At 39.5% G+C, this 22,100-nt stretch overlaps 2 non-coding genes across 2 annotated transcripts; one reads left to right on the plus strand and one right to left on the minus strand.

Moving 5' to 3' along the window:
- Nucleotides 1–342: 342 nt before the first annotated feature.
- On the minus strand, nucleotides 343–450 carry LOC148546576 (small nucleolar RNA R71). The gene has a single exon (XR_015900819.1). It is a non-coding gene; the product is annotated as a small nucleolar RNA R71 (small nucleolar RNA).
- Nucleotides 451–8,492: 8,042 nt separating this feature from the next.
- On the plus strand, nucleotides 8,493–8,600 carry LOC148546577 (small nucleolar RNA R71). The gene has a single exon (XR_015901422.1). It is a non-coding gene; the product is annotated as a small nucleolar RNA R71 (small nucleolar RNA).
- The last annotated feature ends 13,500 nt before the right edge of the window (nucleotides 8,601–22,100 follow it).

Below are 22,100 nucleotides of genomic sequence, written 5' to 3' on the forward strand. Positions count from 1 at the left end.
CCTACTCCTGACTTCTATGGGAGAAGCATCTCTATCCCTGCCATTGGAGCAAACAATTTTGAACTTAAGCCTCAATTAGTTTCTCTAATGCAACAGAATTGCAAGTTTCATGGACTTCCATTGGAAGATCTTCATCAGTTCTTAGCTGAATTCTTGCAAATCTGTGACACTGTCAAGACCAATGGGGTTGACCCTGAGGTCTACAGACTTATGCTCTTCCCTTTTGCTGTAAGAGACAGAGCTAGGATATGGTTGGATTCACAACCTAAGAAAAGCCTGAACTCTTGGAAAAAGCTAGTCAATGCCTTCTTGGCAAAGTTCTTTCCACCTCAAAAATTGAGTAAGCTTAGAGTGGAAGTCCAAACCTTCAGACAGAAGGAAGGTGAATCCCTCTATGAAGCTTGGAAAAGATACAAGAAATTGATCAGAAAGTGCCCTTCTGACATGCTTTCAGAATGGAGCATCATAGGTATCTTCTATGATGGTCTGTCTGAACTGTCCAAGATGTCATTGGACAGCTCTGCTGGAGGATCTCTTCATCTGAAGAAGACGCCTGCAGAAGCTCAAGAACTCATTGAAATGGTTGCAAATAACCAATTCATGTACACTTCTGAAAGAAATCCTGTGAATAATGGGACAACTCAGAAGAAAGGAGTTCTTGAAATTGACACTCTGAATGCCATATTGGCTCAGAACAAAATATTGACTCAGCAAGTCAATATGATTTCTCAGAGTCTGTCTGGAATGCAAGCAGCAACAGGCAATACTAAAGAGGCTTCATCTGAGGAAGAAGCTTATGATCCTGAGAACCCAGCAATGGAAGAGGTGAATTATATGGGAGAATCCTATGGAAACACCTATAATCCTTCGTGGAGAAATCACCCAAATCTCTCATGGAAGGACCAACAGAGGCCTCAACAAGGCTTCAACAACAATAATGGTGGAAGAAACAGGTTTAGCAATAGCAAGCCTTTTCCATCATCTTCTCAGCAGCAGACAGAGAATCCTAAGCAGAGCCAATTTGACTTAGCAACCATAGTCTCTGATCTAATTAAAACCACTCAAAGTTTCATGATTGAAACAAGGTCCTCCATTAGAAACTTGGAGGCACAAGTGGATCAACTGAGTAAGAAAGTTACTAAACTCCCTCCTAGTACTCTTCCAAGCAATACAGAGGAGAATCCAAAAGGAGAGTGCAAGGCCATAAACACATCCCACACGGCCGAACTTGGATAGGAGGAAGAGGCAGTGATCTCCACTGAGGAAGACCTCAATGGACGTCCACTGGCCTCCATGGAGTTCCCTAATGAGGAACCATGGGAATCTGAGGCTCACACTGAGACCATAGAGATTCCATTGGATTTACTTCTGCCATTCATGAGCTCTGATGAGTATTCCTCCTCTGAAGAGGAGGAAGATGTCACTGAAGAGCAAGTTGCTAAGTACCTTGGAGCAATCATGAAGCTAAATGCCAAGTTATTTGGTAATGAGACTTGGGAGGATGAACCCCCTTTGCTCACCAAAGAACTGGATGACTTGACTAGGCAGAGATTACCTCAAAAGAGACAGGACCCTAGAAAGTTCTCAATACCTTGTACCATAGGCACCATGACCTTTGAGAAGGCTCTGTGTGACCTAGGGTCAAGTATAAATCTCATGCCTCTCTCTGTAATGGAGAAGCTAGGGATCATTGAGGTACAAGCTGCAAGAATCTCACTAGAGATGGCAGACAATTCAAGAAAACAGGCTTATGAACTTGTAGAGGATGTCTTGGTAAAGGTTGAAGGTCATTACATTCATGCTGATTTCATAATCCTAGAGACTGGGAAGTGTATGGATGCATCCATCATCCTTGGTAGACCCTTCCTAGCCACAACAAAAGCTGTGATTAATGTTGACAGAGGAGAATTGATCATTCACGTGAATGAGGACTCCCTTGTATTTAAGGCTCAAGGATATCCCTCTGTAACCATGGAGAGGAAGCATGAAGAGCTTCTCTCAATACAGAGCCAAACAGAGCCCCCACAGTCAAACTCTAAGTTTGGTGTTGGGAGGCCACAACCAAACTTTAAGTTTGGTGTTGAACCCCCACATTCAAACTCTAAGTTTGGAGTTGGGAGGTTCCAACATTGCTCTGAACATCTGTGAGGCTCCATGAGAGCCCACTGTCAAGCTATTGACATTAAAGAAGCGATTGTTGGGAGGCAACCCAATCTTTACTTATCTATGTTAAATTTTTATTTTCCATTGTTATTTTATGTTTTCTGTAGGTTGATGATCATGTGAAGTCACAAAAACAATTGAAAAAGCAAAAACAGAATGAAAAACAGAATGAAAAATAGCACACCCTGGAGGAAAAACTTGCTAGCATTTAAACGCCAGTAAGGGTAGCAGAATGGGCGTTTAACGCCCAGTCTGGCACCATTCTGGGCGTTTAACGCCAGAAATGGCACCAGATTGGCGTTTAACGCCAGAAATGGGCAAGAAGCTGGCGTTTAACGCCAGGATTGGCAGAAAGGGGCATTTTTGCACGCCACTTGGTGCAGGGATGAGATATCCTTGACACCTCAGGATCTGTGGACCCCACAGGATCCCCACCTACCCCACCTCTCTCTCTCTTCTTCACCCCTCACCTTTCAAATCCTACCATTCTCTTCACCACTCACATCCATCCTTCATAAAACCCCACCTACCTCACCATTCAAATTCAAACCACTTTTCCTCCCAAACCCACCCATAATGGCCGAACCATACCCCCCTCTCCACTCCTATATAAACCCATCTTCACTCTTTCATTTTCACACAACCTAAACATTACTTCTCCCCCTTGGCCGAAACACAAAGCCCCCTCCATCTCCTCTATTTCTTCTTCTTCTACCCTCTTCTTTCTTCTTTTGCTCGAGGACGAGCAAACCTTTTAAGTTTGGTGTGGTAAAAGCATTGCTTTTTGTTTTTCCATAACTATTTATGGCACCTAAGGCCGGAGAAAATTCTAGAAAGAGGAAAGGGAAGGCAAAAGCTTCCACCTCCGAGTCATGGGAGATGGAGAGATTCATCTCAAGGGTGCATCAAGACCACTTCTATGAAGTTGTGGCCAAGAAGAAAGTGATCCTCGAGGTCCCTTTCAAGCTCAAAAAGAGTGAATATCCGGAGATCCGATATGAGATCCGAAGAAGAGGTTGGGAAGTTCTCACCAACCCCATTCAACAAGTCAGAATCTTAATGGTTCAAGATTTCTATGCCAATGCATGGATCACCAAGAACCATGATCAAAGTGTGAACCCGGACCCAAAGAATTGGCTCACAATGGTTCGGGAAAAATGCTTAGATTTTAGTCCAGAAAATGTAAGGTTGGCATTCAACTTGCCTATGATGCAAGGAGATGCACACCCCTACACTAGAAGGGTCAACTTTGATCAAAGGTTGGACCAAGTCCTCATAGACATTTGTGAAGAGGGCGCTCAATGGAAGAGAGATTCAAGAGGGAAGCCGGTTCAACTAAGAAGGCATGACCTCAAGCCCATGGCTATGGGATGGTTGGAGTTTATCCAACGCTCAATCATTCCAACTAGCAACCAGTCCGAAGTTACCATAGACCAGGCTATCATGATCCATAGCATCATGATTGGAGAGAAAGTAGAAGTTCATGAAGTTATATCCCAAGAACTCTACAAGGTGGCGGACAAGTCCTCTACTTTGGCAAGGTTAGCCTTTCCTCATCTTATTGCAATTCAGCTGGAATTGACATAGAGGAAGACATCCTCATTGATGAGGACAAGCCCATCACTAAGAAAAGGATGGAGCAAACAAGAGATCCCACTCATGGACAAGAGCATGAGGAAATTCCTCATCATGAAATCCCTGAGATACTTCAAGGGATGCACTTTCCTCCACAAAACTATTGGGAGCAAATCAACACCTCCCTAGGAGAATTAAGTTCCAATATGGGACAACTAAGGGTGGAGCACCAAGAACATTCTATCCTCCTCCATGAAATTAGAGAAGACCAAAAAGTCATGAGAGAGGAGCAACAAAGGCAAGGAAGAGACATTGAGGAGCTAAAGCACTCCATAAGATCTTCAAGAGGAAGAACAAGCCGCCATCACTAAGGTGGACCCGTTCTTTAACTTCCTTGTACTTATTTTTCTGTTTTTCGAAAATTATGCTTTATGTTTTATTTATGTTTGTGTCTTATTACATGATCATTAGTGTCTAAGTATCTATGCCTTAAAGTTATGAATGTCCTATGAATCCATCACTTTTCTTAAATGAAAAATGTTTTAATTACAAAAGAACAAGAAGTACATGATTTCGAATTCATCCTTGAAATTAGTTTAATTATTCTGATGTGGTGACAATACTTTTTGTTTTCTGAATGAATGCATGAACAGTGCATATGTCTTTTGAATTTGTTGTTTATGAATGTTAAAATTGTTAGCTCTTGAAAGAATGATGGAAAAAAGAGAAATGTTATTGAGGATCTGAAAAATCATCAAATTGATTCTTGAAGCAAGAAAAAGCAGTGAATAAAAAAAAAGAGAGAAGGCGAAAAAAAAGAAAAAAAAGAAAGAAAAGAGAAAGAAAAAGCAAGAAAAAAAAGGCAATAGCCCTTTAAACCAAAAGGCAAGGGTAATAAAAAGGATCCAAGGCTTTGAGCATCAGTAGATAGAAGGGCCCACAGGAATAAAATCCTGGCCTAAGCGGCTAAACCAAGCTGTCCCTAACCATGTGCTTGTGGCGTGAAGGTGTCAAGTGAAAACTTGAGACTGAGCGCTTAAAGTCGTGGTCCAAAGCAAAAAGAGTGTGCTTAAGAGCTCTGGACACCTCTCACTGGGGACTTTAGCAAAGCTGAGTCACAATCTGAAAAGGTTCACCCAGTCATGTGTCTGTGGCATTTATGTATCCGGTGGTAATATTGGAAAACAAAATGCTTAGAGCCACGGCCAAGACTCATAAAGTAGCTGTGTTCAAGAATCAACATACTATACTAGGAGAATCAAATAACACTATCTAGATTCTGAGTTCCTATAGAAGCCAATCATTCTAAACTTCAAAGGATAAAGTGAGATGCCAAAACTGTTCAGAGGCAAAAAGCTACTAGTCCCGCTCATCTAATTGGAGCTAAGTTTCATTGATAATTTAGAATTTATAAGTATATTCTCTTCTTTTTATCCTATTTGATTTTCAGTTGCTTGGGGACAAGCAACGATTTAAGTTTGGTGTTGTGATGAGCGGATAATTTATACGCTTTTTGGCATTGTTTTTAGTATGTTTTAGTTAATTTTTATTATGTTTTTATTAGTTTTTAATTAAAAATCACAATTCTGGACTTTACTATGAGTTTGTGTGTTTTTCTGTGATTTCAGGTATTTTCTGGCTAAAATTGAGGGACCTGAGCAAAAACCTGATTCAGAGACTGAAAAAGGACTGCAGATGCTGTTGGATTCTGACCTCCCTGCATTCGAAGTGGATTTTTTGGAGCTACAGAACCCCAAATGGCATGCTCTCAATTGCGTTGGAAAGTAGACATCCTGAGCTTTCCAGCAATATATAATAGTTTATACTTTGCCCGAGATTTGATGGCCCAAACAGGCGTTCCAAGTCAGCTCAAGAATTCTGGCGTTTAACGCCGGAACTGGCACAAAAGCTAGAGTTAAACGCCCAAACTGGCACAAAAGCTGGCGTTTAACTCCAAGAAAAGTCTCTACACCTGGAAGCTTCAATGCTCAGCCCAAGCACACAGCAAGTGGGCCCGGAAGTGGATTTTTACGTCATTTACTCATTTTTGTAAACCCTAGGCTACTAGTTCTCTATAAATAGGATCTTTTGCTATTGTATTTTCATCTTTGTTTAGTCTTATGCTACCTTAGATCACGTTTTGGGGGCTGGCCTCACGGCCATGTCTAGACCTTGTTCTTATGTATTTTCAACGGTGGAGTTTCTACACACCATAGATTAAGGTGTGGAGCTCTACTGTTCCTCATGAATTAATGCAATTACTACTGTTTTTCTATTCAATTCACACCTACTTCTTCTCTAAGATATCACTTGTTCTTCAACTTGATGAATGTGATGATCCTTGACACTCATCATCATTCTCACCTATGAACGCGTGCCCAACAACCACCTCCGTTCTACCTTCGATTGAGTGCGTATCTCTTAGCCTTCTGGTTCATGACACATGGGTGCCTCGCCTGATAATCGAGCTCTCCATTCCATGAAATCAGAGTCTTCGTGGTATAGGCGAGAATTAATTGGCAGCATTCTTGAGATCCGGAAAGTCTAAACCTTGTCTGTGGTATTCTGAGTAGGATCCGGGATGGGATGACTGTGACGAGCTTCAAACTCGCGAGTGTGGGGCGTGTGACAGACGCAAAAGGATCAATGGATCCTATTCTGACATGATCGAGAACCAACAGCTGATTAGCCGATGTTGTGACAGAGCATCAGGACCATTTTCACTGAGAGGACGGGAGGTAGCCATTGACAACGGTGAAACCCAACATAAGCTTGCCATGGAAGGGAGTACGAGTGATTGGGAGAAGGCAATGGGAAAGCAGAGGTTCAAGAGGAACAAAGCATCTTCATACGCTTATCTAAAATCCACCAATGAATTACATAAGTATCTCTATCTTTATTTTATGTTTTTCTTTTAATTATCAATTCTCCATAACCATTTGAATCCGCCTGACTGAGATTTACAAGATGACCATAGCTTGCTTCAAGCCGACAATCTCTGTGGGATCGACCCTTACTCGCGTAAGGTTTATTACTTGGACGACCCAGTGCACTTGCTGGTTAGTTGTGCGGAGTTGTGATAAAGAGTTGAGATTACAATTGTGCGTACCATGTTGATGGCGCCATTAATGATCACAATTTCATGCACCACCTCCCAACACCAGACTTAGAGTTTGAATATGGGGGCTCTGTTTGACTCTGCATTGAGAGAAGCTTGTCATGCTTCTTCTCCATGTGTGCAGAAGGAGATCCTTGAGCCTTAAACACAAGGTAGTCCTCATTCACTTGAATGACCAACTCTCCTCTGTCAACATCAATCACAGCCTTTGCTGTGGCTAGGAAGGGTCTGCCAAGGATGATGGATTCATCCCTATTCTTCCCAGTGTCCAGGATTATGAAGTCAGCAGGGATGTAAAGGCCTTCAACCTTCACCAAAACATCCTCTACAAGTCCATAAGCCTGTTTCCTTGAATTGTCTGCCATCTCTAGTGAGATTCTTGCAGCTTGCACCTCAAGGATCCCTAGTTTCTCCATTACAGAGAGTGGCATGAGGTTTATACTTGACCCTAGGTCACACAGAGCCTTCTCAAAGGTCATGGTGCCTATGGTACAAGGTATTGAGAACTTTCCAGGATCCTGTCTCTTCTGAGGTAATGTCTGCCTAATCAAGTCATTCAGTTCATTGGTGAGCAAGGGGGGTTCATCCTCCCAAGTCTCATTACCAAATAACTTGGGATTTAGCTTCATGATTGCTCCAAGGTACTTAACAACTTGCTCTTCAGTAATATCTTCATCCTCTTCAGAGGAAGAATACTCATCAGAGCTCATGAATGGCAGAAGGAAGTTTAATGGAATCTCTATGGTCTCTATATGAGCCTCAGATTCCTTTGGTTCCTCAAAGGGGAACTTCTTTTCGTTCAGAGGACATCCCATGAAGTTTTTCTCACTGGGAATCACGTCCTCCTTACTCTCTCCAGGTTCGGCCATGTTGGTCATGGTTATCTCCTTGCACTCTCTCTTGGGGTTTTCTTCTGTATTGCTTAGGAGAGTGCTAGGAGGAGTTTCAGTAATTCTCTTACTCAGCTGCCCACTTGTGCCTCCAAATTTCTAATGGAGGATCTTGTTTCATTCATGAAACTTAGTGTGGTCTTAGATAGATCAGAGACTATGGTTGCTAAGCCAGAACGACTCTGCTCAGAGTTCTCTGTTTGTTGCTGAGAAGATGATGGAAAAGGTTTGCTATTGCTAAACCTATTTCTTCCACCATTATTGTTGTTGAAGCTTTGTTGAGGCTTCTGTTGGTCCTTCCATGAGAGATTTGGATGATTTCTCCATGAAGGATTATAGGTGTTTCCATAGGGTTCTCCCATGTAATTCACCTCTTCCATTGCCGGGTTCTCAGGATCATAAGCTTCTTCTTCAGAAGATGCTTCTTTATTACTACTGGATGCAGCTTGCAATCCAGTCAGATTCTGAGAAATCATATTGACTTGCTGAGTTAATATTTTATTCTGAGCCAATATGGCATTCAGAGTATCAATCTCAATAACTTCTTTCTTTTGAGTTGTCCCATTGTTTACAGGATTTCTTTCAGAAGTGTACATGAACTGGTTATTTGCAGCTATTTCAATGAGTTCCTAGGCTTCTGCAGGCGTTTTCTTCAGATGAATAGATCCGCCTGCAGAATGGTCCAATGACATCTTGGATAACTCAGACAGACTATCATAGAAGATACCTATGATGCTCCATTCTGAAAGCATGTCAGTAGGACACCTTCTGATTAATTGCTTGTATCTTTCCCAAGCTTCATAGAGGGATTCACCTTCCTTCTGCTTGAAGGTTTGAACTTCCACTCTAAGCTTACTCATCTTTTGAGGTGAAAAGAATTTAGCTAAGAAGGCATTGACTAGCTTTTCCCAAGAGTTCAGGCTGTCTTTAGGTTGTGAGTTCAACCATATACTAGCTCTGTCTCTTACAGCAAAAGGGAAAAGCATAAGTCTGTAGACCTTGGGATTAACTCCATTGGTCTTAACAGTATCACAGATTTGCAAAAAATCATCCAAAAACTGATGAGGATCTTCCAATGGAAGTCCATGAAACTTGCAATTCTGTTGCATCAGAGAAACTAATTGAGGCTTAAGCTCAAAGTTGTTTGCTCCAATGGCAGGAATAGAGATGCTTCTCCCATAGAAGTCGGGGGTAGGTACAGTAAAGTCACCAAGCACCTTCCTTGCATTATTGGCATTGTTGTTATTTTTGGCTGACATGTCTTCTTCTTTTTCAAAAATTTCTGTTAGGTCCTCTCCAGAGAGTTGTGCTTTAGCTTCTCTTAGCTTCCTCTTCAAGGTCCTTTCAGGTTCAGGATCAGCTTCAACAATAATGCCTTTGTCCTTGTTCCTGCTCATATGAAAGAGAAGAAAACAAGAAAGTATGGAATCCTCTATGTCACAGAATAGAGATTCCTTGAGGTGTCAGAGAAAAATAGGAATAGAGGGATGAGGTAGATAGAGAAGAATTCGAACATATAAAGAAGGAGAGCGAGTCTGAATTGCTAATTGAGGAGGAGTGTTAGTCCTTAAATAGAAGGAGGTGAGAAGGAGGGGGGAGAATTTTTGAAAACAAATTTTAAAAAATTTGAAATAATTAAAAGGAATTTTGAAAAAGTGGTTGAAGGTTTTCGAAAATTAAATTTGAGAAAGTGGTTAAGTGATTTTGAAAAAGATTTTGAAATTAGCAATAAAAAAGGTATGATTGAAAATTATTTTGAAAAAGATGTGATTGAGAGGATATGATTGAGAAGATATGATTGAAAATCAATTTAAAAAGATTTGAATTTTAAAATTAATGACTTGGCTAACAAGAAATTTAAAAGATATGATTCTAAAATTCAAATATTGGATTTCTTAACAAGGAAGTAACAAACTTGAAATTTTTGAATCAAATCATTAATTGGTAGCAAGGATTTTCGAAAATAGTGAGAAAAAAATGGAAAAAGATTTGATTTTGAAAAAAAAAAGATATGATTTGAAAAAGATATGATTTGAAAAAGATTTGATTTTGAAAAATCATGAAAATTTGAAAAAGATTTGAATTAAAAACTAACTTACCTCCCTTGTGTTGTCCTGGCGTTAAACGCCCATTTGGCTACCTCCTTGGGCGTTAAACGCCCAGCCAGGTACCCTGGCTGGCGTTTAAATGCCAAAATTTTTTCCTCACTGGGTGTTTTGAACGCCTAGCTTTTTCTCTGTGATTCCTCTGCTGTATGTTCTGAATCTTCAATTCTCTGTATTATTGACTTGAAAAGACATAATTTTGAAATTTTTTTTTGAATTTTTAATGATGAGAGAGAACAACAACAAAATGAAAGTAATCATGAAAAACTAAGATCAAATAAACAATGCATGCAAGATACCAAACTTAGGAATTTTCATATTAGAGACACTAACAAATTGAGAATGCGCATGAGAAATAACAAAAGACACTAAACAAGAGAATTTAAAGATCAGACCCAAGAAAATCATCAAGAACAACTTGAAGATCAATGAAGAACAAAATGCATATATTTTTGAAAAATGCAAGAAAATTAAAAATATGCAAGACACCAAACTTAAAATGTGACACTAGACTCAAACAAGAAACACAAATTATTTTTTATTTTTATGATTTTATTAAATTTTTTTTTCAAAAATTATTTTGGAAAAAGAAGTTAAAGAAATTCGAAATTTTTAATAAGAATTCCAAGATTCATGCCATGTTATTCTAAAGCTCCAGTCCAAAAGAATTAGACATGGCCAATGGCCAGCCAAGCTTTAGCATAGAATTGTAAATAAGAATCCTAAAGCTGATGCAATGTTATTCTAAAGCTTCGGTCCAACTGAGTTAGACATGGCCAGATGGCCAGCCAAGCTTTAGCATACAATTACATACAACAATCCGGTGAATATGATAAGTTAAAGCTCCGGTCCAAAAGATTTAAACATGGCTTAATAGCCAGCCAAGCTTTAACATACCATCATGAAGCTCGAATATGGAATTCATTCTTAAAAATTTTGATGAATTTTTAGAAAACAAATATTTATTATTTTATTATTTTTTTTTGAAAATTAAAAATAAGAAAGCTTAAACATAAAATAAAATTACCCAATCTAAACAACAAGATGAACCGTCAGTTGTCCAAACTCGAACAATCTCCGGCAATGGCGCCAAAAACTTGGTGCACGAAATTACAATCACACTTTTGCAATTCCGCACAACTAACCAGCAAGTGCACTGGGTCGTCCAAGTAATACCTTATGTGAGTAAGGGTCGATCCCACGGAGATTGTCGGCTTGAAGCAAGCTATGGTCATCTTGTAAATCTCAGTCGGGCAAATTCAAATGATCATGAGTTTTGATAATTAAAAGATAAAGGAAACATAAAATAAAGATAGAAGCACTTATGTAATTCATTGGTAGGAGTTTCAGATAAGCGTATGAAGATGCTTTGTTCCTTCTGAATCTCTGCTTTCCTATTGCCTTCATCCAACCATGCGTACTCCCTTCCATGGCAAGCTGTATGTTGGGAGATCACCATTGTCAATGGCTACCGTCCGTCCTCTCAGTGAAAATGGTCCGGCTACGGGTTACGTAGGGCTAATCATCTGTCGGTTCTCACTTGTGTTGGAATAAGATCCAATGATCCTTTTGCGCACTGTCACTGCACCCAACAGTCATGAGTTTGAAGCTCGTCACAGTCATCCCATCCCAGATCCTACTCGGAATACCACAGACAAGGTTTAGACTTTCCGGATCTCAAGAATGCTGCCAATTGATTCTAGCTTATACCACGAAGACTCTGATTTCACGGAATTAAAAGGCTCTGTTGTCAGGAGAGGCAATCATGCGTCATGAACCAGGAACCCAAGAGATACACACTCAAGCTCTTGCAGATAGAACAGATGTGGTTGTCAGTCACGCGTTCATAAGGGAGGATGATGATGAGTGTCACGGATCATCATATCCATCAGGTTGAAGTACGAGTGAATATCTTAGAACAAGAATAAGCATGAATTGAATATAAAAACAATAGTACTTTGCATTGATTCATGAGGAACAGCAAAGCTCCACACCTTAATCTATGATGTGTAGAAACTCCACTGTTGAAAATACAAAAGTGATGAAGGTCCAGGCATGGCCAAATGGCCAGCCCCCAAAACGTGATCAAGAGATCAAAAGTGATCCAAAGATAGTCTCAAAGATGATCTAAATATCCAAAGATGAAAATATAATAGTAAAAGGTCCTATTTATAATGAACTAGTAGCCTAGGGTTTACAGAAATAAGTAAATGATGCAGAAATCCACTTCCGGGGCCCACTTGGTGTGTGCTTCGCCTCAGCATTGAAGCTTTCACGTGCATAGGCTTCTCTTGGAGTTAAACGCCAGCTTTTGTGCCAGTTTGGGCGTTAAACGCTAGTTTTAGTGCCAGTTCTGGCGTTTTACGCTAGAATTCTTTGGGTTGACTTTGAACACCAGTTTGGGCCATCAAATCTCGGACAAAATATAAACTATTATATATTGCTGGAAAGCCCAGGATGTCTACTTTCCAAAGCAATTGAGAGCGCGCCAATCGGGCTTCTGTAGCTCCAGAAAATCCACTTCGAGTATAGGGAGGTCAGAATCCAACAGCATCTGCAGTCCTTTTTCAGCCTCTGAATCAGATTTTTGCTCAGGTCCCTCAATTTCAGCTAGAAAATACCTGAAATCACAGAAAAACACACAAACTCATAGTAAAGTCCAGAAATGTGATTTTTATTCAAAAAATAATAAAAATATACTAAAAACTAACTAAAACATACTAAAAACTATGTAAAAACAGTGCCAAAAAGCATATAAATTATCCGCTCATCAATCGCCTGTTAGGTAAATCGCATTACTACTTTTTAGATGGTTACATTGGCTATTTTCAGATTCATATAGCCCCTGAGGATCAGGAAAAGACTACTTTTACATGTCCCTTCGGAACGTATGCATATAAGAGGATGCCTTTTGGCTTATGTAATGCACCGGCTACCTTCCAAAGGTGTATGATGAGTCTTTTCTCTGATCTTATTGAGAGATGTATGGAAGTTTTTATGGATGATTTTAGCGTATACGGTGATTCCTTTAGCCTTTGCTTGGATAGTTTATCTAGAGTATTAGACAGGTTTGTTAGTTCAAACCTTGTTTTGAATTTTGAAAAGTGTCATTTTATGGTCAAACAAGGTATTGTTCTGGGATGCGTTGTCTCTAACACTGGTATTTCTGTAGATCCAGCAAAGGTAGATGTCTTTTCTAGTTTACCTTCCCCACCTCCGTGAGGGAAGTCCGTTCGTTCCTTGGCCATGCAGGTTTTTACTGGAGATTCATCAAGGACTTCAGTAAGGTAGCTTTACCTTTATCTAGATTGCTGCAGAAGGATGTTGAGTTCGAGCTGAGTGGGGACTGTATGGAAGCGTTTGATAAGCTGAAGATCACCTTGACTCAAACTCCAATTGTGAGAGGACTAGACTGGAGCCATCCCTTTGAAATTATGTGTGATGCTTCTAACCATGCTGTGGGAGCGGCGCTGGCCCAACACGCAGGTAAGAATCCTTTTGTAATTGCATATGCTTCAAACACATTAGACGCTGCTCAGTCTAATTACACTACCACTGAAAAAGAGCTTCTGGCTATTGTTTTTGCTCTGGAAAAATTCTGAGCCTACTTACTTGGTACTAAGGTGGTAGTGTACTCAGACCATGCAGCTCTAAAGTATTTATTAGCTAAAAAAAAGTCTAAACCAAGGATAATACGTTGGATATTACTGCTGCAAGAATTTGATTTAGAAATTAAGGATAGGAGTGGTTCCCAGAATTTGGTGGCGGACCACTTGAGTCGCCTTGAGCACAATAAGGATGACTCCACTCCTATCAATGATGCTTTTCCATTTGATAGCTTGCATGCAGTATCTGAAGTAGTCCCTTGGTATGCACCTGTAGCTAATTATCTAGTTAGTCACATTTTCCCTCCCAATTTTACTAAGCATCAGAAGGACAAGCTGAAAAGCGAGTCCAAATATTATATATGGGACCCATATTTGTGGAGGTGTGATGCTGACCAGGTAATTAGAAGGTGTGTGCCCCAATCAGAATTCCAGTCCATTTTAGAGGTCTGCCACTCCTCTGAGAGTGGTGGACATTTCGGCCCACAAAGAACAGCTAGAAAAATTTTAGACTGTGGATTCTTGTGGCCCACTCTTTTTAAAGATGCTGCTGCTTTCTGTAAATCTTGTTCCCCATGCCAAAGATTTGGTAATATATCCAAGAGGGATGAGATGCCCCAACAAATTATGTTGTTCTGTGAAATTTTTTATGTTTGAGGCATTGACTTCATGGGTCCGTTTTCAAACCCTAGCGGTTTTTTATATATATTGTTAGCTGTGGATTATGTTTCTAAATGGGTGGAAGCAATTCCTACCCGTAATGATGATGCTAACACTGTTGTCTCTTTTGTTAGAAACCATATTATCTGTCGCTTTGGATCACCACGAGCAATCGTGAGTGGTCAAGGCACTCACTTTTGTAACAGGAGATTAACATGCTTACTGAAGAAACATGGCGTCCTTCACAAGATAGCAACAACCTACCATCCCCAGACTAATGGGCAAGCTGAGGTGTCTAACAGAGAGATAAAGTGCATATTGCAGAAGATAGTCAAGCCTCATAGGAAGGACTGGAGCACCAGGCTCCAAGATGCGCTTTGGACATATCGGACAGCATACAAGACACCAATCGGGATGAGCCCTTTCCACTTAGTTTATGGAAAGGCCTGTCACCTCCCAGTTGAGGTAGAGCACAAAGCTTTCTGGGCGGTAAGAGAATACAACATGGGATTTGAGAAAGCCAGAGCTGAAAGGAAGCTGCAACTGCAAGAATTAGAGAACCTTCGCCTAGAAGCTTATGAGAACTCCAGGTTGTACAAAGAGAAGGTGAAGGTTGTGCATGATAAGCACATCAAGAGGAGGGAGTTCCAACCTGGGGACTTAGTCCTCCTTTATAACTCCAGATTGAGGCTCATGCCAGGCAAGTTGAGATCAAGATGGGAAGGTCCCTATAGAGTAGAGAAGGCTAAGCCATACGGAGTCTTTCACTTGAGTCATCCTTCAAGCTCCGAATTCATCAAGGTTAATGGACATCGCTTAAAGCTATATCATGGTGAGAAGATGAAGAAAAATAAAGAGTTAGTGATCTTCCTCTTGGAGGATCCACCAACAGCAGAAGACTGAGCTAGTGGACCGTCCAACTTAAGGACGTTAAAGCAAAGTGCTGGGTGGGAGACAACCCACCATGGTATGATCGTTCCTCTCTTCTTAGTTTTTATTTTTAGTGACTCTTCTCCTTATTTCTGTATTTAGTCTGCATTTGCATCTGCATACAAAAAAAGGGGAGGCACATGATGCGCGAGCGTCACTGACGCGTTCGCGTCATATGTGCAGGCGTGAAAAAGGGGATTGAACAGAGAGTTACGCGGGAGCGTGGCTGGAGGCGTGCCTTAGGCACAAACACGCCCACGCAGACGCGTCCCTGACGCGTCCGCGTCATTTGTGAAATCATCCCCCACGCGTTCGCGTCTCCCACGCGCACGCGTGACCCTGAAAAATCGACGTAAAAAGGTGTATGGATAGAGAGTTAGGATGGAGTGGTGCTGAAATGATGCTAGAAGCACAAGCTGTATCACGCGTATGCGTCCCTGACGCGTTCGTGTCATTTGTCCCAACCAGACCACCCACGCGTGCGCGCCACCCACGCACACGCGTCACCCTAAATTTTGGCAATTTGCATATGAAACAGAGAGTTGTGCGTGCGCGAGGCTGCACTCGCGCCAATAGCACAAATCAGGTTATGCGTGCGCATCACCCACGCGTACGCGTCACTTGAAAATAGCGCAAACCACGCAAACGCGTGCTCTACGCACACGCGTCACATGTGACACACAACTTTACTAGATTAGCGCCAGAAATCTTATCTTTTCTCCTCCAATCCTAATTCTTTCTACTCCCTTTTTAATTCTTTCTCATTCCTTCTTCCTTCTTTATTCCTTCTTACTTTTTACCTTCTTCTCTTCCCTCTTCATCTTCTTCATCAAGGTTCTTTTCTTCTCTCCCTTTTTACTTTTTCATTATTACTTTTATTTATGTTTTCTTCTTCTTTTTTTCTTTTTACTTTCATTATCTATGTTTTCTTTGTCTTTCTTTTTCTTTTTACATCCTTTTAATTGGTGTTAGAAACTTATTTGGGTGATTCTTTTCTATATTTTGCTTGTGGATTATTAAGGAGTTATTGACAATTATCACCAATTATTTTTGGGTTGCTTGCATGTTCCAATTTACTGCTTTCAATCACATATTTACCATGCATGCTAAGTGTTTGTGAAAAAGTCTGTATGGCATTGTGTATTTTTTTTAATTATTCTATTCTTCTACTCTAATGCCTGTTTCTTTCACAAAACCCCTTTCAATTTTTTATTAATTGAAAATAATTGTCAATACAAACAGATTGTTAGTTTGAAACACTTGATAATCAAATTGGGCAATTAATGCTTGATCTATGCTACTCATGTCTTTGCTGGCATGCTAATAAATATCTTGCATCTTGCCAGAATATGCCCTAGCTATATTTCCATTGATGAACTGGTCACATGTAGTCGTGACCATGTGATAATAGTCATCTTCCTTTACCTTGGCATTGATTATCACTTGTAATGTGCTCTTCCTTGCTTTAACCTTTGGCTTCACATGTTACTTTCCTTTTTCCTTTTCAGGATGGCCACCAAGAAGGGTAAAAAGAAAGCTACTCCCAAACCACCAGCAAGGAGAGGAACAAAAAGAGTACTCACTGCGGAACCATCTTCGACATCAGTAAAGCCCTCATCAAAGCGAGTCAAGAGGATCATTAAGGTCAATGAGACAGAGAAAGCCTTCCCAGCAAAGGACACTGCGCGATTCACCAACCGCTACTGTGAGCAGATGTTCCCCATCCTGGCTGAGCGAAGCTATAACAATGAGCACCTATTAATCCTCCCTACCCACATTGTTGAGTTGGTTTAGCCTCGAATTGAGCGTAGACATTGGGGATTCCTACGAAGACAGCCACGGCAGGTTAATCTCTCATAAGTAGTTGAATTCTACTCCAATTTTCACATGCCAACCCTACAGTCTGTCTATGTCTGTCAGAAGCAAGTCCCCATAAATGAAGAGGTCATTCAGCGAGCTTTAGATCCTCCCCCTACTCCAAAAGGATTGGACGTATTTCAAGAAGCCTCTGTCAAACGCCAGAGATACAAATTTGACTGGGACGCCGTTCTCAGAGTCATAGCACAACCTGGCAGCAGATGGACCTATGGATACCATCGTTCCCGACCTAAAGAGATATTGGCTTCAGCACTCACCCTGGAGGCTCGAGTATGGGCATAGATTATGTCCCATTACGTCTTTCTGAGCACTCATGAGTCCTCCTTCACTGCAGATATGGCTGTTCTCCTCTGGTGTATCCTTACAGACCAGCCCCTCAACTTACCAAGACATATCCGGCATGCCATGGGACATGTACAAATTGCGGGCAACCTACCCTTTTCCGCCTCGGTTTCAGATCTCATGTCCGCAGCCGGAGTCTCCTACAGAGCTAGGGATACCAAGGACATGATTCCATGGGTTGATCAGATTGTCCCCAATGGGAAATACATCAGACCTCCAACAATAACCACTAGCCGGCCTGCAGACCCGGTCGAAGATATTCCTCCTCCTTCCACATCACAAGCACCTTCCACAAATCAACTGCTCTATCAGATACTTGAAAGGTTGGACCAGAAAGACCAAAAGGCAAAGCTAAGGGAGCGCCGTAACCAGCGCCGATACACATACCTCAAGGAGCTGCTTATTGGTAGCCACCCACCTGACAAAGACCCAGACACCCCGGACTCCACTTCATTTACCAGCACAAGGAGCCATGACGGTCCCGATTGTGGAGACACTGCTACCAGCCCCCCTTTGTTCCTGATTGATGGCACCGAGGACCGTGTAAAGCCTTAAGTGTGGGGAGGTCGGTCAGTACCTGACTTCCGGAGGTAACTTTTCTCTCTTAACACCAATAGGATATATTTTTTTTTATTAGGATAGGATAGATTGCATAGTAATAGTTATTTGCATGCATGTTCTAATTGGTTGAAAAATAATAAGTCTCTTTTAAAGACTCTATTTTTGAAAAATTTCACTAATTTAAATTAAAAAATTTTGTGTTATAAACTTGTTTGAAGATTGTAAATTGGAACATGGTTTTAAGCTAAGAACACACAACCTGTGAGACTTGAGCCTAATTATATGGTTACATTATTTAACCATAACTTTTTATTCTTGTGTGTTTACTTCTCTATGATTGTAATCTATATTTTGTTTCATCCTATATGTCCAATGTTTAGTGTATTTATATGCATGCATATGATTGAGGCCATTACTTGTTTTGCTCACTTATCCCAAATAAGCCTACCCTGCTAAATCACACTTGTTAGCCACTTTGAGCCTATTAATCCCCATTTGTTCTATATTTTACCACATCACTAACATTAAGCAGAAAAACAAATTGAATACCCCAATTGAATTTTTGATTAGCTTAAGATAGAGATTGTGTATCAACTAAGTGTGGGAAAAACTGTGGGAACATGGGTTAATAAGGGAATGTGTTATATTTTTTTTTACTTTGATAAAATATTGGGAATTTGGGTACCTACTCATGTGAGACCAGAAAAAATAAAAATCCATGTGCATTGATAAGTTATGTTTATTTTTCTATATAAAAAAATCAAAAAATATTCAATAAATAAGCAAATAAATAAGGGGACAAAATTATCCCAATACAAAGTTAAGTTTATAAAAAGATCAATGCATATGTGATAAAATTAAAAGAAAAGTTGATGCATGAGTATGAGATAAAAAAGTGGGAATTTTGGGTAGTTAGGCATGATTTTAAAAGTATATAGAGTGTGTATATAGGTGAGAGCTTAGGTTAATCAAAGATTCAATTTATAGCTCACTTAGCCATATATATATATATATATATATATATATATATATATATATATATATATCCTCACCCTTACCTTAGCCCCGTTACAACCTTGAAAAGACCTCATGATGTTTGCATTGGTACATTAAATATTATTGATTGATTAGGTGAAGAACAAAGTTTAGAAAGCATGACTAGGGAAGACTAGAGTGATTACCCTATACACTTGAGTGACTAGAGTGCACATACACCATTAATAAGGGTTCAATGCTTGATTCTATGTTCCCTTCTTTTATGAGCTATCTTCTTACAAGTTTACTTGTCTTTTATTATATGATTAGAATTAGTGGAATTTGAATTTATGTTTGTCTTAAAGAACTTATTTACTTTTAACCAAGTAGACAGAATCATATAGTTGCATTCATACATAGGTTGCATTGCATTGCATGAGTCTTACTTTTCCCTACTCATTTATTTTATCTCCTTGAGCTAAGCATGAGGACATGCTAATGTTTAAGTGTGGGGAGTTTGATAAACCACTATTCTATGGTTTATCTTGTGTTTAATTGAGTGGTTTTTATCAAGTCTTTACCCACTTATTCATATGATTTGCATGGCTTTATAACTCCTTCCTAGTCTTGATCTATGATTGAAAACTTGCTTCCTAGAATCTTTAATTTGTGTATTTTAACACTCCTTTATACCATTAGATGTCGTGATCCGTGTGTTAAGTGTTTCAGGCTTTATAGGGCAGGAATGACTTAGAGGATGGAGAAGAAGCTTGCAAAAATGGAAGAACACAAGAAACTAAGGAGATAACCAGCGAGCAGCGACGCGCATGCATGGCTCACGCGTGCGCGCGACATGGAGAAAATTGCAGTGACGCGTGCGCGTGCCTGACACGTACGCGTGGATTGGAGTTCTGTAATATGACGCGAGCGCGTGCTTGACGCGAACGCGTGATACGCCAAAATGACCAGCGACGCGAACGCGTGACTGACGCGTACGCGTGACATGCGTGATCTGTAGAATTAACAGAAAACGCTGGGGGCGATTTCGGGCCGTATTTTGACCCAGTTTTCGGCCCAGAAACACAGACTAAAGCAAGAGAACATGCAGAGACTCAACACACATTCTCATTACGGATAGTTTGAGTTTAGTCGGGAATTTTAGAGAGAATTCTACTCCTTCCTCTAGGGTTCTTCATATTCATAGTTTTAGAGTTTCATGCTTTTGCTTTTGGATACTGAGAAGACTCATTACCTCCGTGGAAGTTTCATTACTCTAGTTTGTTTTCTTATTCCTTTACTTTTTACTGCCCATTAACCCTGTTTGGATAAGTATGTTGCATTTTGGGATTTAATACAAGAACCATTTTTATTTTTATTTGATCTTTAATTATTGTCTATCATGTTTTCCTTTTATTTCCTTTTTAACTCTGTAAAGTTTATATTCATGATAATGGAGTAGTTCCCCAACTTGATTGGGAGTTGATTAAAAGGAGAACCTTGAGTTGGAATACTCAAGTGTTAATCCTAATGGATAGTTGATGACTGACAACTCTAATCTCTGACTCTCATCCTTCCTTAGGAGAGGATTAGGACCTGAGGATATAGTTTGTTGGTTAGTTACTTGACTTTTCCTTATTTATTAAGGGATGACCAAGTAAGACAACAACCTGTTAGGATTGCACTTGGAAAAATCCAACAAGGATAGAAATTCCAATTAATCTTCTCCCGGTCAAGGCTTTTAATAAGGATTATATAATTTCTCTCGTTAATTTTTACATTGCTTAATTTTACTATTATTTATTTCTTTGTTCTCAAACTCAAAATTTCTGGGAAAACCTCTAACCAATAAGCTGCACTCTTTTGTCAACTCGTTGGGAGACGACCTAGGACTCATACTCCCAGTAATCTTATTCTTAAATCTGTGATAACTCTTTTCTAAATTGACAAGCAGATTTTTACTGGTTAAGAACTGTATTTGCAACGTATTTCTTACATTAATTTCTTAATCGGCCAATTTCTGCCACGTCAATAACCATTATCATCGTCTCCAAAAATACACAAAAATACCGGAATAAGCCATATTTTATATACGGTAAATAAAGATCATTGTTTTGGTTTTTCCAACCTTTTTTCCCCTCTATCTTGGTCCTTAAAAATTAGTTTATTGAACAACTTTCGTAGAGTTAAATATATAAGTTGTTTGGTTGTTAATTACCCCATCATTTATGTAGTTTTGTAGCCAATAAGCTAAGGTGGTTTATTGGTTTTTCTTTTGTTTTTTTTTTCTTTATTTATTGACATGAACTACCTTGATGTTTTTAACTTTTTATCTCCTCTTTCATATTATGGGCTGATAGGAATAGTAGGGCAAGAAGAAAATCTACATTATCATCCAGATACTACCGTTCATTTTCTTAATTTCTTCCATTTGATTTCTTCTTAAAACCAAAGGTTTTTTTTTCTTTTAACGAGAAAAAGGCTTGTTTTTTATTCCTATATATTTTTGAAAGAATAATTTTATGGTAAAGAAGATTTTGTATGAAAAGAATAAAAAGTATATAATTTACTTTAAAAATTAATAAAAATAAAATAACATCTTTTTTTAGATAAATACTTAACTATTTATAAGAATAAATCTTCATTTATTTTTTATTTTTTCTTCATCATAAGTTTTTTTTTTTTGTCATTACACTCACATACATGTATTATAAATTCTTTAAACAACATCCAATCTCAGTTGGAATTTGAATCCGAGTGCAGCTTACAAGAGACATATAGATATGCCATTCGTATTCTGCAATTTGGTGCAGCTTGGTTAAGAGACAATATAATTGTCACTTCGTCTAGGCCTACGGTGCAAATACACAAGCTAAGAAAATATTTGGTTTAGATTTAGGTTTCTTTAATTAGAATTCGATCCAAATTCATGGTTATAGTGGGCTTTAGTTAGCCCATGTGATATAAAACTTTTGTAATTTTGTTATGGCATGACCATTATGCTCATTTTGGTTATTCAATTAAGATCCACTTTGTTATTGTTGTGGGTAGGGACCAATTTTTCTCCCTACTTTTCAAGTATTGGTTTGTGGTGTTATGAGTTTTTATATCAATAATGAATTGGTCACTGTCCAGACCCCAAAAAGAAAAAAGCATTGGTCACTGTTAAATCAAATATAACTTATGTTACAATTAATGCTCTTCCAACTGCACTGTCAATCTGGATTCGTGGAAAAAAGGAAAGCTTTTTCTCTCCGTACACTTTTCCGTCTTTGCCTCACTATAACGTGTGTGGCCGCCG

Source organism: Arachis ipaensis, chromosome B9 (genome assembly GCF_059453495.1).
Source record: "Arachis ipaensis isolate K30076 ecotype BB chromosome B9, ASM5945349v1, whole genome shotgun sequence".
NCBI classification, from domain to species: Eukaryota; Viridiplantae; Streptophyta; class Magnoliopsida; order Fabales; family Fabaceae; genus Arachis; species Arachis ipaensis.